Below are 18,478 nucleotides of genomic sequence, written 5' to 3'. Positions count from 1 at the left end.
TTCTTAGCCATGTTTCATGAAAATCGGTCTACTATGTAGCGGTCGGGGGTTTTTGTGGTTAGGTTATTGGTACGTAATCCTGAAAATTACGGCACGGCGAAAATAGATAACCCTGTTTCTATTTTTTAACCAAAGCTATGAAATAAATACAAACTATACTGGAAATGCGTAGTCACCGTCTCTGGGCAGGGTGCGTAGACAAGTTGTCAAATCGATTATCTATCTCTATTCTCTATCGATTTCCAAAGAGCCTGTTGCGTGTCAATCGCCACGGCGCTAGCGATGGTGACTGGGTAGGACAAAGGAGAGAAATCAAGGGTTAGGTTGCTTCAGACTGCCATATTATTTTTTTAAGGAACAAGATTAATTTAGGTACCTATACAGTAAATTATGAATCAGACGAACAAGTAAACAATGGGTATATTTCAATTGATGTCCTTCAGCTAAGTTTACCAAATTCCTTTATGCATTTCGTTTAAAAATACCTACCATTATCCTGTTTACAGACTGCTGGGAAGCCCAAGTAATATTCGACAACAGTACAGGGATGACCGTAACCTATCTTTTGTTAAGACGATACGGTAGGGATCAATTCTCCATACAAACGCTCTCGACTATTTCCTCCCTGGTTTTTGAAGATAGAGCAATGATTTTTTCAACACAGATTGTTATTATTTTTATCTGTGTCGGACCGTTTTGATTTTTTTGATATTCTGCTTTTTAAAGACTCTAGAGCCAATCAAAAATTTCCAAAAACGGCCACTTCATTGTGGCGCAAAAAAGGTGTGATACTCAAGATTGGTAACAATTAACCAAAAAAGCTAAACGGTCCGACATAGATTATTTCATTGTTATTCAGATTCTCAAATTTCGTTCTGATTGATTAAGTTTTGAAGGAGGAAAGAGTCGAGAGCGGAACCTCGATTTTACAGATTTTTTTGAAATATCTTTTGACTGAGTTGTTCTTAATGGACAATTTTTTTTCGATAAATCTAGTTAATAACACTTGTATATTTAACCAAAATTACCAAGTTGAAATTACCTTTCCATTTTAGCATTTTCGCTACCGTATCCTCTTAATCTTCTTATCTCAGTTTCGCCATAATCCGTAGGCTGGTGTGATTGAACATCAGTGTGCGTAGCCGAATGCACAAACGCTCACGATAATATCTCTTTCGTAGCTATCTATCTCTATCGCTCTTGCGTATTGGCGCGACAGAGCCAGACTACCTTTCTGCGGCGTTTCGATTTCGCGTCGCAGAAATGCCATTCGGCTACGGCGTCAGAAACCTTGACTCGAGTTTGAAGCTACGATCAAGCACAATATAGGTACTGACATAGCTAATTAGCTACCTACTTGAATGATATAACGTACTGCACTGTATAGATAGATAATAATTATTTCGATTAGAAGGAATTAACCGCTATCGTCAGTCGAATTTGGCCCGCATGTACCTTATAAAGATGTCACAGAAATGATATCAGTATAAGGTACATCGGGGCAAATCTCGACTGGGGGGCAATTCATCCATCCATTTTTTTCCATTATGATGTTAAATTCTACAAGTATCCACTGAACAGGCCTACCATATATATGTCGCAGGGAAATGGCCAAAACAGAGATTTGATCAAATCTCTAAGGGATTTGATCAAATCACGGAGGATGTCAAAATGGCGATTCCATTTCATCATTTCTCTAGATAATTTCAGTCATTTGACTAAATCCCTGACTCTGTTTAGTGAGATCACAAAATCGGCCAATAGACACGACACGTTTGTCATTTCACTAGATTTGTTTAGGGATTTGATAAAATCCCTGAACCGCGACGTGAGTTGACGAAATGAACTCAAAAAGTCAACTAGTTTTAACATTTCCCTAAACAAATTTAGGGAAATGATGAAGTCTCAACTGGTGATTTGATCAAATGTCTGAACTGGTTTCGTGAAATGACAAAGCATAGAATCTAATACAACTTAGATTATTAGACTTGCCTTTGTTACTTGATTTGATTGAATCCTTAACTGGTCCAATTTTTTTATTAACATGCATAAACTTAAAAACTAGATCTAACCTAATAATACACACCTTCCTCCTAATCCTTAACTAAATAGATTAGTGAAATGGTAAAATTGAATCCGTTTTTAAGAGTTTTTTGTTTTCTATAAATAAGAAAAAAAAAATAGAATAAATGAAGAAACAAAGCTAAAAATGTTTCATTTTAAATTAATTTCATATTTATTAAAACATTTTGTCTATTCACTGAACTTGTTTAGCGAAATGATAAAACTACTTGACGTTAAAAGCTCGTTTCGTCAACTTACTGACGTGGTTCAGGGATTTTATCAAATCCCTAAACAAATCTAGTGAAATGACAAAACGTGGCGTGTCTATTGGTCGATTTTGTGATTTCACTAAATAGAGTCAGGGATTTAGTCAAATGACTGAAATTTTCTAGAGAAATGATAAAATGGATACGCCATTTTGACATCCTGCGTGATTTGATCATATCCCTTAGTCATTTGATGAAATCTCTGTTTTGGCCATTTCCCTGCGAATTCATTTAACACTATATTTAATAATGCAAACATTGTAAAACATGGAATAAATGGACCAGGCCCCGTAGCCGAATGGCATTTCTGCGACGCGAAACGAAAACGAAACGCCGCGAAAGGTAGTCTGGCTCTGTCGCGCCAATACGCAAGAGTGATAGAGAAAGATATCTACGAGCGTTTCGTTTTGTGCGCGTTTCGTGAGCGTTTGTGCCATTCGGCTACGCACGCAGTCACATTTGCCCCCCAGTCGAGGTTTGCCCCGCTGTACCTTAGGTTAAAATTGACCTGTATGTATCCAAATGTATTCGTCTTCATGTGTTCGGCGTATAGTTTTATTTGAAGTTGGACTATTTCATATTAACCTACTCTGATTACTAACACAATAAACTTGATAAACATGTGGAGCGCAATCGCACGTGTGAAGAGACATTATGACTGGTTGTAAATACGGTCTGGATTTAGACGTGTATGTCGGCCATTAGGTGAAATTCAGCCAAGGGAGTGACAAAATATTCAAAGTAATGTGGTATGTAAGTATTACAAATTTTAAACAATAATATTACAGACAGTTTATTTATTCACATTGAATAATTTACGAAGTGATTATAAGTATCGACAATAACATAATATAATTATGAGAGTAAGTAATACCGAAAACGAGAACAAAAATCCCTCTCACAGATAAATTAATAATACTTATTTTGACCGGGATATAGTATAGACCGTGAATACCGTGATTACCTTTTTGATTTTTGTCAAGCTCCCGATATTTCGACGCAGTTGCATGCATCATGATCACGGAAAACTGACGAAGGCGGGTGGATGTCAAAGTTGCGTAACAGCGCGCGATCTCCCTCCTGTCCCTCCTTCGCGCGCGTCGGCTGCGTTCACTTTCAGCATTACCACTGGTCGCATTCACACTCTTTGGTCTGTCCAAACACACACCGGTCAATATAAATCTACTTAATGAAAACAACCGTGAATCATTCAAAACTCTTAAATTAATAATAATCGAAAAGCAATCTGGCTCTGTTGCGCCAATACGGAAGGGCGATACAGATAGCTACGATAACGATAGTGTCGTAGACGTTTGTGCATTTGGCCTCGTACTCTGAACCAGGCCTACGTCACTCGCTACCCGTTCATTCGAACGAACAAGTGGCCGAGCCGAGGGGCGCCACGCGGCGTCTGTGTAGTCGCGTGGCACGTACCTACTATTCCTCTGAGTTTTACGTTGTAACTTAAGTATTAGTATTAGTTAAATAAACCGTAGGTAGGTATTTGTCATTTTGCGGGCAAGTGAAGGATTTGTTACGTTAGTAACTTATTAATAATCTGTGCCTGAACACACTCTCACTTAAGGTGATAGAGTGTGTACTTAGATACTTCTGAGCATATCGAGCGCTCCAATATATCCGACTGTAGGAGTGTAGGTATTCAAAGTTCAAAAATACATATGTATAAATTATATCAGTGCGTCGCATTCGCACACGTAGAATATTACACTAGAGTGAGTAGGATGTAACTATCTACCTACATTTTAATGAGTTCTCACCTTTTTGTCGGTCTGAAAACGGCTTTCATAAAATCATGTTATATCAAGTTAATAAACTTTATTTGATATTCAAATTAGGATTCTGTGCTCGTGTTTAATATGTTTTCGGTCATTAACACCTAACCATCAGCGAATGCTATACATTTTAATAAGTATAAATAAATATTTAAAATAAAAAACCGGCCAAGAGCGTGTCGGGCCACGCTCAGTGTAGGGTTCCGTAGTTTTCCGTATTTTTCTCAAAAACTACTGAACTTATCAAGTTCAAAATAATTTTCCTAGAAAGTCTTTATAAAGTTCTACTTTTGTGATTTTTTTCATATTTTTTAAACATATGGTTCACAAGTTAGAGGGGGGGGACGCACTTTTTTTTCCTTTAGGAGCGATTATTTCCGAAAATATTAATATTATCAAAAAACGATCTTAGTAAACCCTTATTCATTTTTAAATACCTATCCAACAATATATCACACGTTGGGGTTGGAATGAAAAGAAATATCAGCCCCCACGTTACATGTAGGGGGGGTACCCTAATAAAACATTTTTTCCATTTTTTATTTTTGCACTTTGTTGGCGTCATTGACATACATATTGGTACCAAATTTCAGCTTTCTAGTGCTTACGGTTACTGAGATTATCCGCGGACGGACGGACGGACGGACGGACGGACGGACGGACGGACGGACGGACAGACAGACATGGCGAAACTATAAGGGTTCCTAGTTGACTACGGAACCCTAAAAAGGTATGCTTGAAGTGAGGTTGACTCTTTAAATTTGTTTTTTGTAGACACTTCAGGCACTGGTCCCACCGCGAGCTAGTAAGCTATGAGCTATCGGCTATAAAACCGAACAAAACATAATCACTTCCGTGTAAATAAAAGAGACACGGTGATGTTTATAGTTACTCGCCCAGCAGCGGTGAGCTATCAATATCGCCGTGTCTATTTTATTTGCACGGGAGTTTGCATAGCTCATAGCTTACTAGCTCGCGGTGGGACCAGTGCCTCAAGGGCTAAATTCCTTGCAAAATTTCCGAAATAAGTAAGTATTGAAATAATAAAATACTATCGTTACATACCCAACATGTCTTCAGTCTCCATCTTGCCTTCCTGTGTCGACTGATGATGACGAAATGGTGGAAATACTGTTTTGAATATACTTTTTTAATAAATAAAGTTAATACAACACAATAAACATAAAGCATGGTTTGAAATGAAATGACAAAGGCAAACTGACAAATGAAAGCAAAAATAAGTCAGTTTAAAAAGTGACATAATTATTTTGTTCAAGGAGTTCTACTGCACGGGAAGCATTGTCGCGCGATAGACGATAAAATAGCAGGCCGTCCCTATCGCACTATTTGTAAGTGCGATAGGGACGGCCTGATATTTTATCGTCCATCGCGCGACCATGCTTCCCGTGCTGGTCTAGCAACACCAACAGCCAGTCTTTTTTTGATAGGACGGCTAAAACTTCCTTTAGCCATTTTCAAACACCGCCCAATACACCGTGTTTTTTTTTTATTTTCCGTTAAGTTCGACACGTCGTTAGGATCATTATCAGGAACTACCCTGTATTTTAGTTAAATTCGCAAAAAAAACTCATCGTTTTCATATGAATTAATTAGTGTGAGAGACCCTTAAGAATAACATTCAAGTTAGTGTCATGTGATTGACGGCACATGTCAAAACAAATAACATTAGGAAGTGGTAAAGGCTGTCACACACTTGTTCAGTAATTCTTTTTATTTTCTTAATAACACGATAACCATAAGAGCTAGACGCTAGTGTCTTAGAAAAATTAATTGTATTTGATCTGAAGAATCTTCCCTTAAAGTTAACGGAATTTAATAAAAACACGGTGTATAAGAGATCGCCACTCTGCTCTATCCTGTGCCACTTGAGTATTACAGGGTCAGGTATTTCCTAGGGTTTCGTTACTTCATATGTTTCTCGGTCGCCCAGTTGAATATAATATGTCTTATTGTTCTACGAGGATTACTTTAGTAACAAAGTTCAAAATCCAAATATTAAGAAATATGCCTCGTAAATAAAACCTACTTATATTTACGAAAGAATACGCCAGACATTTCACAATTTTAGTCTAAAACTTATTTTTACATCTTATTGACAATATTTTCCTCCGCACCGCACGTGACTGCGTCAGCTGTGCCTGTCGTCTTCACGGCCGATCAGAATCAGAACCCTTGTACTGTAAAGGCGACCCGCTCTAGCTATTGCGTTGTTGCACTTGACAATAAATTATTACTACTGTGTATTGTTTACTAACATAGTTATGCACTTGTATAATGTCTAAGTATGGGCAAAGAGGATCGAGTATTAAAGAGAGTTACTGTCAAAGTAAAATGTGTAATCACTAGGCTTGGGACTTTTGGATGCTCGCTATGGTTCTGTCATCCGCAAAGTCGCCATTATGTTAAAAAAATTTTTTCGAAGTCAAAGTCAAAGCCTGGAAATAAAATATCTAACAACAATATCTCTAATAAGAGTTTTGAATGATTCACGGTTATTTTCATTAGACTTATATTGACCGGGATATAGACCGTGATTACCTTTTTGATTTTTGTCGAGCTCCCGATATTTCGACGCAGTTGCATGCATCATGATCACGGAAAACTGACGAAGGCGTCTAACAATATCTCTATTCTATCCAATCCAACAACAAGCTATATTCACCACAGTTTTTTGATGGGATACACTTTGAATATGGTTAGCAATAAATACTTTTTTTCCGGCTTAGAAATGAACATCACATAAAGAGCAAAATATACTAGACTTTTCTTCATCATATTTTAATTCCTGATACGGCTCTAACCAGGATTTAATTTCGCAAGTCGTAAAATTATTCATTTTAAAATTTTGTTACAAATTGCGTAAACGATATTTCATCTGAACTGACAACAGCTTATTACTCAAGTGTTTTTATTTGAAATAGATGTCAGTCGTCTGTCAAACAAAACACAAGTATCAAAGAGGATGCATAGTAAAGTAAATCGTAGGTAGTATATTATACGTATATAGTATATATTATGCATATCGCGTCAACTGTGAACTTCGACACGTGTGTGTAATAGATTTGTGATAAAATTAATTGCATATTGTTATAGGTATACGTATAGATCATGACATCTAACATGTTTTATTTCCAGGCTTTGACTTTGACTTCGAAAAAATTTTTTTAACATAATGGCGACTCTGCGGATGCCAGAACCATAGCGAGCATCAAAAAGTCCCAAGCCTAGTAATCACAGTGCATAGACTGCCATCTCTCGACACAGGCTTAAAACTTTTGAACCTCAGTTTTTTACAATTTGGCCCATATTCTTAGCTTGATATGTTTTAAAATGACAAATATTAATATTAGCGCCATCTAGCCGAGCGTACCCCAAATGTGTATCGCCATCTAGCTCACCGTACCTTTTTCTGTATGGTTTTGGGGTACGTTATTTCTTAGACTTTATCTGTCTATACGAAGTTATATAGGTCTTTGGTATGGGTAAAGTCGCTTTGAAGCACTATTCTGAAAGACGATCTTTCGTTGTTTCACCGAATTAGGCGTGTCACCGAATGAGGCGAGTCTACCCCTAGTGGCTTGTCGGTGGAAGAAGGGCCTCAACAAGTTTTAGTTTCGTTTTCATTTCAAAACTACGTCTTAGATTTTAATGAAACTTTCCACATGTTGTGTTCCATATAGAAAAGCACGTATAATGACATCAGTTCCTGTAAATTATGTAGTTAATAGAGTTTCTGCTTTTAAAACAATCGACCTAAATCAAAAATAATTTTTGTACGAACTAAAATTTGCTGCAGTTTTAAAGCATGATACCTGAAGCTACAGAAACTACCTCTAATATAAGGTGCTCCCACACCATGCAGCGCTCATCGATACACAGCGCGCCATCGCGTCGTCCCTGTCACACCATGTTGTGTGGGAACACCATAAGCACCACGGCAAGCACAAGAACGCTTGTGTTGTGGGTGGGTTGACATTACATATAATATACGTAGAAAACATACATGACTCAAGAAGTCTGTGTTCATCACTGTTTCATCACACATTGTTTACACTGTACTTTAATTATATAGCTAACTTGTTTTTCTAACTTTCATGACATATAAATGCAATACAGGTCTCCCGCGGTACAGGCCTAGCCTAGTGCGGAGACCCCTGGAAACTTGTGTTAACAATAATTAGGATATGCACAAATGGATGTAAATTTTACCTATCTTTTGTAACAAATGACTTTGTGTTTATGTGCAACAATAAACGATTTTTACTTTTTTTTTACTTTTTTTTATCACAGAAATAAATGCCCTTACCGGTATTTCGACCAAGGACCATCGGCTTACCTAGCAGGCAAGGTAACTAAACTACCTATCCATCGGGCCAGACCGGTCTTCATAACCGTTACAGCTCCAAGTATGAACAAAATGCACTACTCTTTACATCAAGAATCGTATTTTTAAATTGGAGTGCTCTGCGCATGTGATGATTCACCGACACGCGCGGATTTAGAAGGCGTATATACAGCCAAGGGCGGCCGATGCTCTTAAACTGACGGAATAAATAGTTCCAGATTTACTATTTGTAAAACTGTACCTATGGAAGGAAAGCTAATACTACTTTCTTCATAGTAGGACAACCGGAGGTCGGAAACTGCGAGCTCTACCCCTTCAAAAATGACAGAGGAGGAATGAACATTGGTCTTCGCGGTCCCACAGCGATACTTGCGGATTTAGAAGGCGTATATACAGCCAAGGGCGGCCGATGCTCTTGCAGTCGTGATATAAGTACTAGATTTGTTTTACTAGTATATCCATAATAGTTAATATTTATAAATGGGAAACTGTGTGTGTCTGTTTGTTTGTCCGTCTTTTACGGCAAAAAGGGAGCGACGAAATGACGTGATTTTTTAAGTGGAAATAGTTGCAGTGGTGGAAAGTGACATTTTGTCTCTTTCTAACGCGAGAGAAGTCGCGGGCAAAAGTTAGTATCTGTATAAAAGGAAAAGTACAAGTACTTCCTTCCTCTAGCAGGAAAAATTTCGGAAACTGCGGGCGTATCTAATATCTCCAAACGAGCAATTTTTGTATACTTAGTTTTCTACTCGTCGACTTTAATCTGTCAATTAGGACACCACAGACTAAACTATAAGTTGTAACATGGCAAACCTCCATATTGCAGCCGCCGCGCGCACTGGCCGCTGAGGAAAAAATAATAAGCTTGTCGCGCGTCTTTTGTTTCTCAGACGGAAAATTTTCTCTTCGCTGGAAGGAAATTACTACTATTTTACTTGAAATCAAGCTTGAAATTAATTATATTTAAAATATATGATTTGTGTCTGTATTTAAAAAACAGTGTATTTGGCTGCCTTCTTATGCAGGTACATATATTCTTTGTATGTTTCATGTAAATGGTTTTAAGTTTGATTTGTTTACGTTGAAACCTAATCCAAGTCTTATCGTACATCACTGATGGTTCATAAATCTGGATAAGGCTTGGGTCAGGTTCCAATCGGAATGAAGTACGCCCGATTGTTACAGCCTTTTACTATACAATTAATCTAAAGAGGATCAACAAGTCTATAACCATCGACGCAAGAGGTTTGCTGAGTTCCTCCGCTGGGTTCCACTGCCACACGTCGCTGGCTGTATTCAAGAGGAGACCCGCGGTTAATACACGTCTCAAAACCCGACGAAGAGTGATTCCCGGGAACTTAAATGTCAGTGACGTTATTTATTTTCCTCGCGTACTGACAGACATCTCCTATTTTATTGTATATATTTTTCATTATATTATTATTTACTTAAGAACCTTTGTTTCATTTCTCCGCTGACTAGCTAACTTTTCAGTGTTGGATAGTCTAATTAAAATTTCAAATTCGCTGAAATTGGTATCGGGTGTGAAAAATCAATCTAAGTAGCTTACTTGTAGTCTCAGGTCACGGCGACATGTGTGGATTTAGGAGGCGTATATAACATACAGCCAAGGGCGGCCGATGCTTTTGCACTATGGTATACCTACTAGATTTACAGTGTAAGCATGAAAGGAAAGCTACTAGTACTTTTTTAGGGAGAAATTCTTAGACACTAAGAGCGAAAGTCTATAAAAGTATGACAACGCTACCTTAAACGCCCCAACTAAATATACCTAGTCCAATGATGCAAATTATATGGTCCACAATTTCAAAAAGAATTTAAGTAGGTAGATATCATTACCAATTGACAACGTTTCAAAATTTTCAATGTCCCTAAATCGAAAACCATTTCGAGATATACGCTTGTAGATCACATAAATATTTTTTTTTATTTTTTTTTCCGTATTTTTAGTATAAAAAATCATAAAAATAGTTTAAAGGGGAAGTGACGTCAAATAGCTGATTTAGAGCTGCCACTATAAGAAAAAAATCTTCCAGTTGGGATGTCCCTTGAGTTTGACAGTGACACTTATCACAGTTCATAGCAAAGATATTAAAAATTTCATGGCTTAGTCTATGGTTCGTAGTCATTCACTATGGGTTGACAGTGACACTTGACAGTCAAACATACCGGACTGTTTGAGCTGACTGTTAAAACTTTATTTTTTTTTAAAGATTTTGTCGTTTTCTTAGGTGTATGAAACAACACATGTGACGTCACGAAGCTGCGTCTTGACGTTTGTAACTTACGCTCTTTCTGCTCGAAGTAGTAATAAGAAGGGATTTTCTCATTAAAATAACAGTTTTTGGAAAAATAAAAAAATACGTGTATCTGTTAGTATTAAGTTCTTTCAAACCAAACAATAAAAAGTAGTACTCAAAAATATGAAATGTTGTCAATTCGTTGAGTCCCAGTATTTTCATCCATTTCATCCTCATCCTCCTTGCGTTATCCCGGCATTTGCCTCGGCTCATGTCGGATTAGTCCGATTTGCTCACGATGTTTTCCTTCACCGAAAAGCGGCTGGCAAATGACATTTCGCACATAAGTATTTTCATTTGGCCTATAGTTAGTGGGTTTTACGGTAATTTAAAACCAAGGGAAAAACTTCTAAACAGTTTTTGCGTAGAAACAACTAGTAGCTGACCTTACTGACCCAAAAAGAGAATCCATCTTGTACTCGTAATCGCGGCATGTCTGCAAAGTGCATTGCAAAAACGTGTTTAACCTCTTTGAACTTAATGAGCATCGTGATGAAACAATTCATTTATCAGTAGGAAACAACCCTTATACAAGAGCTTAGCTAACAAGCAGTACGCCTATCGAACTGTCGTAGACAGGCTACCAACTCCGCATTTCCTGTTAAAGTATTAACAATTGTATTTATGTAAGATTGATAACTCTTACGATTGAGTTTTGTATTCAATTTATTTATTTATTTGAAAACATATTTCAATGACACAGATAAATGCAATGCGTCATGAAACTTAAAGAAACAGTAAATAAGAACATGAACAAAAAAAAACAAACAATAAAAGTTTACAACTAAACAATAGATTTGGGCGATGACGTAACAGCGTGGCTCCGTTTGTCCCGGTATAGGATCGGCAGGTTGCCCCGGAACCGCCGAAAAACCACACCTTTTGGCCAGAAGTCTGCGCTCGCGATGGTGTCCTGCAGCGGCCGCGGCACGCGCACATCAAACGAGCTGAAGTGCACGTAGTGACGCGACTGCAGCGTTGCACCCTCAGCGTGTACCCAGTATTCCGGCGAACGTAGTCCACCATCTCGTCTGCCACGTGTCTCGTCAATGCTGTGTGACAATGGTTCCAACTGCAGTGGACTGTTGCACCACAGTGATATTGCCATTGACAATTATGTGCATATTTCTGGGTTGAAGTAACATTGTTACTGAACGTCAATATTTCCTTGTTGAACAGGCCAATGCACGGCGAAGTGTCACTGTTGGACAATTGTCATTGCTGTGTATTGTGAAGTATAGGCCATTGGTATGCTGCATACTCCACTGAAGATCTCAAACGTCGCAAGTATTTCACCGTAGAAAGTAAGCTATATATTGTATTTGCGGCGTGTTTGGGATTGGGGATTGAAACCCTGGGGCCGTGGGGGGTATTTCTGCTGACCAGAGGGCTGGGGCTGGACAATATTTCGCTTAGTGGATCAGCTTTGCTATCCGGCGGGGCAATGCGGCCAGTCTTCTGGGAACCTTACCTAACGACGAGGACTTAGGCATTTTTTTATTTAAATTTAACTCTAGTAAAGAGGGCTGCTAAAATAACATTTGTTGACAAAATGCATGAATCTAAAATAAGTCTAAATAGTCACATTAACTTTTCGTAGTGTCTGTCTGTTGTCATTTGTACGACTGTCATGTTGGCTACGCGCCGTGCTCTATTTTGGTGCTATACTTAACTACATTTTTTATCACGTTCATGGACACTTTGTAATTCAACAATCAATTAAGTTAGATGAACTTTGGTCCAATTTAATTAAGTACCTGTCTTAAAGAAACTACGAGCGATTCTGCTCATTTTAGTATAAGGTTCCGTACTTGCTTCAAACTAAAGTACAAGAAAAACATATAACTATTACCTTGGTACCTACCTATTGTTTTACAAGAGGGAAAAGTAGTGCGTGCCAATATTGATACCCAAGCAAGCGAAAAATTCCAACATTGAACCGCGAGCGTAGCTAGTTCAGAATGTGGAATCTTGAACGTTACGAGGCATAGGTTGAACAAATTTTGTCACCTAGTGAAACAAAATATTTTTCGCCACACTAACCCGAAGGATACTCGTATAATAATTGTAAAATATCAAACTAAATAAAATCCATTAATTTATTTAATATTTACGATTCAAATATGGAAATTCTATCTACAAGAAAGCTTTGGGCATCAAGTTAAAAAAATTTCCCCTCACTGGCTCGAAAACACGTTTTTTGTCCTTTAATACCAGCGGGTAAAAGCGCATTTTATCCACTAGTGGGTAAAGTAATTTGACCTTGAATAAAGTCAAATTAACTGATGTAAAATTGATAAAAGTAGTTGAATCTAGTAATAAAGATGATTTACCACCTGTGGAAGCAGTGATAATCGCATTTTTTGCGTTGTAGTTTCCTCGCTATAGTGAGGGGAAAAGTTTTGTGTTACACTCGGGTGCAAATGTATTTTAATTCTCGTGTGTTTAAAAAACTCGCAAGTTCAGGATTCTATTCTCGAACCAACTGTAGAATCTTTTCACTTGCTCGTTTTTCAATTCCACACTCGGCGTTAAAATACAACTTTGCCCCCTTGTATAACAAATAACTATTATGAGATTACTTTGCACTCTTGTAGACAAAATGAAACATTGATACTCGTTTTTGACAAAGACCTTAAACTTTTGCTTAATTTTAGATCTCCTGACACATAACTCTATTAAATCTAAGCTAAAGCTCGGAAGACTAGAAGAAAAACCTAAGTGATACGACTTACTGATCTCTAAAATCAACAAAAAACTATGGGATCAGAAAAAGTTCCGTTTTTCATCTTCGCTGTCTCGGATTAGGCCACGGACCATGACGGCCTTGCAAGCTTCCTTGTCGACGTGACTTAGGTACCGTTAGTTCCTTGTTTACAATTTAGACGAGCAAAAAATGTCTACCAGAGGTAGACGGTGTAAAAATTTAATACAAGCTTTAAATTCATTAAACTTATATTGACCGGGATAGAGTAGAGACCGTGATAACCTTTTTGATTTTTGCCGAGCTCCCGATATTTCGACGCATTTTCACGCATCATAACCACTGAAAACAGAAGAAGGCGGGTGTATATCAAAGTTGTATAGACAGCGCGCGATCTACCCTCCTTCACGCGCGTCGGCTGCGTTCACTTTCAGAGTTACCACTAGTCCCATTCACATTCGATGGTCTGACCAAACGCGCTACACTCAACCACAGTATCACTACGTTTGTTTCAATTATGACTTCACCGGTTCTTTTACACAAACAAATCACTGGATGACTGAAATCACTAAATTTTTATATTTGTGAATCTCAAGCTTTTCTTTATATTGCAATATAATCAATGCATGTGTACGGGTTAAACATTCATCTTCATCCTTGAATTGGTGTAATCACTAGAATAAAAAATTATACCTAAGAATGTATGTCATGTAGGTCTCATTTGGATTAGTTCGGCTTCACTGAGAAGCCTCTAGCAAATAGCAACAGATAGTTTGCACATTGAAAGTTATTCATGACGCTAAGCCACCTCCGCGTGCGTAGCCGAATGAACAAACGCTCACGAAACGAAACGCTCGTAGATATAGGCTTCGCCTAATGGGGGGCCACAACACAAAATATACCTTATTGTAATTATTTCTTATTACCAATAAACTATTCTTATTCTTATATCTATCTCTATCGCTCTTGTGTATTGGCGTGACAGAGCCAGACTACCTTTCGCGGCGTTTCGTTTTCGTTTCGCGTCGTAGAAATGCCATTCTGTTACAGGCCGGCCTGATCTTATAGGCTATATTAGACACAGTTCTCATTATTCCATAGGGCTAAAACCTCAAAAAGTTTTCAATAAGAAATTATTTTCAAGAATGCTTTGGAACGCCGCAAATTACTTGCAGGTATGAGTCTGCTACTAATCTCTGATTCAGAAGTGAAACTTTTGTTTGGCTGGACTATTTCCAACTAGTAAGGTAAATGAAACCGTTTCACAAAACCGTATCGCAGTCGGTAGGTTAGCACGCTCTTGGCTCCAAATGCATTTCCGTCCAATGCCCCATTTACACGGCACGGTTGTGCAATAGGTGACTTGGACGATGTGGCTTCTACTGTACTACATCTATATTTATTTTCCTCTCTAAACATCTACAATGTCTACATAGTTCATTGTCTAAGATTAAATACGAATATAATATCTAATAGGATTAAAATACTAGTAACTTACCTGAGGCATTCTTATATCAATCGATCGTAAGATTCGAAATATTCAAATTCAAAGGCAATTCGTTATCGTCAAAATCATTTGTCTTTTCCTCAGTTCCTTCCGAAATCTGAGTAGTTTTCTTTGCGAGCGAATCAATCTAACCTATTCTGCCTACAAAACCGCAATGTACATATTATGGCGCTTGCAATGTGTATAAATAACTAGTGGGCACTATAAAATGTAATGTGAAGGTTCTGGAGTTATGAAACGGGCTGAAAGCGAATTGAAAGCTTATTTTTCAGTAGGCCTACAGATGGTGTATTTTTTACGAAGTAGTGCGAGAAGTGGTACATTATATTATGTCAGGTCGAGACTTCGGAGGGTCATCTGTACTGAAAAACGTCGTACGATACACGCGGGAAAAGGAAATTCGTAACTCGTGTCGATTTAAAACACTCCCTTCGGTCGAAACTGAAGACAATTCTATCTAGAATGGAAAACTCCGGTTATTTACTGGGTTAGAAAATACAAATATCCCATCAAAAACAAAACTTGTAAAAACACCAAGTCTTCGCAACTCAGTTCTTCTGGCGTAAAAAGAGTTGAGATCCCTGTAATACCAAGTCGGTTAATTTATTCAGTCCCTACTTAAAGGACCTTCTGCCACAAGTTATTACGTAGTGTACCTATAGCTAACCTAATAACATATTACTCATAGCTATCATATCAATATGAAAAATATTTCATGTTTTAAAGAAAATGGACTGACTTGGCAATCGCATGAAAATACAATGTATCTCACAAGTTATCAATTATCATATTACTTACACCGATGACAAAATTGTTTCAGTTTAAGTAACACTACATTTAACAGCAGGGTGAGCAGGGATAGACTACCCGTCCTATGTCATTAATACAGTTAGAAGAAGACGTGTCACCTATCTCGCGGCGACATACTCTCGCGGTAATCATGTGCTACGCCTACTGAATTATACAGCGAATAAAACACACAAGTAAAAAAAAAACTTGTGCCATATTTCATGAAACTAAATTCCACTAACCTTAACTTTCCATAACAAAAGTTTATCATTTTCCTCATATAACCCAGACATGTATAAAAAACATCCCTTTGAACAAATAGTTTATTTACTTACACGTGTTGCTAAAATTAATATTATTTGTTTGTGACAGACAAACGTCACGTGTACGTGAATTGTTCAGCCTTCGCCGCACGAGACTGTTCAAACCACCTCGAACTTCAGGATGCTCGCGAACGAAATACCTACTTCAAGTTGGTTCAACCGGCCTATTTTTCTCTTGTTTTTAGGGTTCCGTAGTCAACTCTAACCCTTTTAGTTTCGCCATGTCTGTCCGTCCGTCCGCGAATAATCTCAGTGACCGTTAGCACTAGAAAGCTACCGATATAATCACGCCGATAAAGTAGTAAAATAAAAAGTGGAAAAAATGTTTTATTAGGGTACCATACACGTAAAGTGGGGAGTGATTTATTTTTCATTTAAATCCTAACGTGTGATATACGTTGGAGCGATTATTTCCGAAAATATTTTCGTAAATCCCTATTAATTTTTTTAAATACCTATCCAACAATATATCACACTTTAGGGTTGAAATGAAAAAAAAAAATCACTCCCCACTTTACGTGTAGGGGGGGGGGGGTACCCTAATAAAACATTTTTTCCCACTTTTTATTTTTGCACTTTGTCGGCGTGATTGATATACATATTGGTGTCAAATTTCAGCTTTCTAGTGCTAACGGATCCTGAGATTATCCGGGACGGACAGACAGACATGGCGAAACTATAAGGGTTCCTAGTTGACTACGGAACCCTAAACTGAGTCTTGTCCCGCCATCGCTGACGTGGTCTGACTTAAATTTAGTATGTGAAATGTTTTCCCAGTTTTTCTCACTTGCAATTGCGTCGCCGACAGTCCTGAAACCTATGATTAGTAAAATAATGTCAATGCCTGAATACTTTGCTCGATTCACGCGCCTGCTTATGCTAAGCTGTTTATAATAAGATCAAGTGCGGCACTGTTTGAAGGCCGACATTTTCAAATTGTCCTAATTTGTTACTCGTACTGAATTAACTTGAAAATGGCCTTTATCTTAGTAATACTTGTGGTACTCTTATGCCCTTCGGTTTATGCAATTGTGTAGAGTTGCAAAACTTTAGAATTTTCATTATTTTTTACTCAGGTACAAAGGCTAATATTTTATTTTTACACACAAAATAAAACTTAATAATGTAGTAAATTTCGATACAGGTGCGGAAAAAATGTTTGTTTGAAATGAGTGGCAATAAATTCTCCCTTCGGTCGTGTTTTAAACCGGCACGTGTTAAGTTTATGCTATAATTCTATGCTAAAAGGAAAATACACAAAAGTTATAGTACCTAATAGATAGTTATTTAGTACTAACCACCATTTGTTTGATAACCTGTTGTTACTGGTGGGAACCTATAATTGGTTGTTTGTTACTAGGGTTATAATTGTTATTCTGAATTGTAAGCTGGTGGTTCTCCAAATAATAAATAAATAAGTTGTATTTACACTATCAGAGGGTTATTTGACCCTCGGTTCATAGATATGTAGGTTAAACAATTACAATTAAAACGCTTGCTTGGTTTCCTATTTCTCAGCTTTTAGTGCCAAGGCCTTAAAACTTCACAACTGGGGCCCGCCCTGACCTGTGCATTGAATGACAGCGTCCATTAGGTAAAGCCTTCGACCTATTGTTGAACAATAAGCTACAAGGAGATGTCTGGTGCAGTTTTACAGGCGAGGGTTGCACTGTTTAAGATACGAGTATTATCGATATCGATAAAATACTAAATTATGCAACAGCTTTATTATGAAAGAAAGGTAATTAATTTTTACAATTAAGGAGGATAGTCAGGCAATCGCACTTATTGGCATAACCGGCTCCCAAGGACTATTATTTGTCTTGAAAGTCGTCTTGATCTAAAAATACCCAAACCGATAGTTTATTTTACAATTTGGCTAACTAGTTAGCAAGGCAGATTTTATTTGGACCAATGTACAGTTGAGGACAAGACCTGGCTGATGGACCATAAAAGCCATCATAAGTGACATCATTTAAAAATATTCATCAAACATCAGCTACAAAAATCTTGGCTGATTTGAATTATCCAGTGAACTGTTCTGTGCCTTGCGTCTTTCGAAACATTGATATATTTTACAAGTTGCCATCGCAAATTACATTGGATGTCAAAACTCAAAAGTTACTAAGTAGGCATTGATTCATTTCAATGTATTCAAATATGGACAGAGATCTAATTTCGTATACACAATTATATACATTAGTGAAAGATTAACAATATAAAACTTAAAAAATACTTAGAAATAACTAAATAAAACTAAATTACAACTAAATATAACTAATAAAAAAAAAAAATCGTATGGATTTCCTGGTTATTAACTTATTACTGACGGACAAATTCTTCCG

Source organism: Leguminivora glycinivorella, chromosome 19 (assembly GCF_023078275.1).
Source record: "Leguminivora glycinivorella isolate SPB_JAAS2020 chromosome 19, LegGlyc_1.1, whole genome shotgun sequence".
Taxonomy (NCBI): domain Eukaryota; kingdom Metazoa; phylum Arthropoda; class Insecta; order Lepidoptera; family Tortricidae; genus Leguminivora; species Leguminivora glycinivorella.
The sequence above is the reverse complement of the archived record's forward strand: the minus strand, read 5'-3'. Positions refer to the sequence as shown.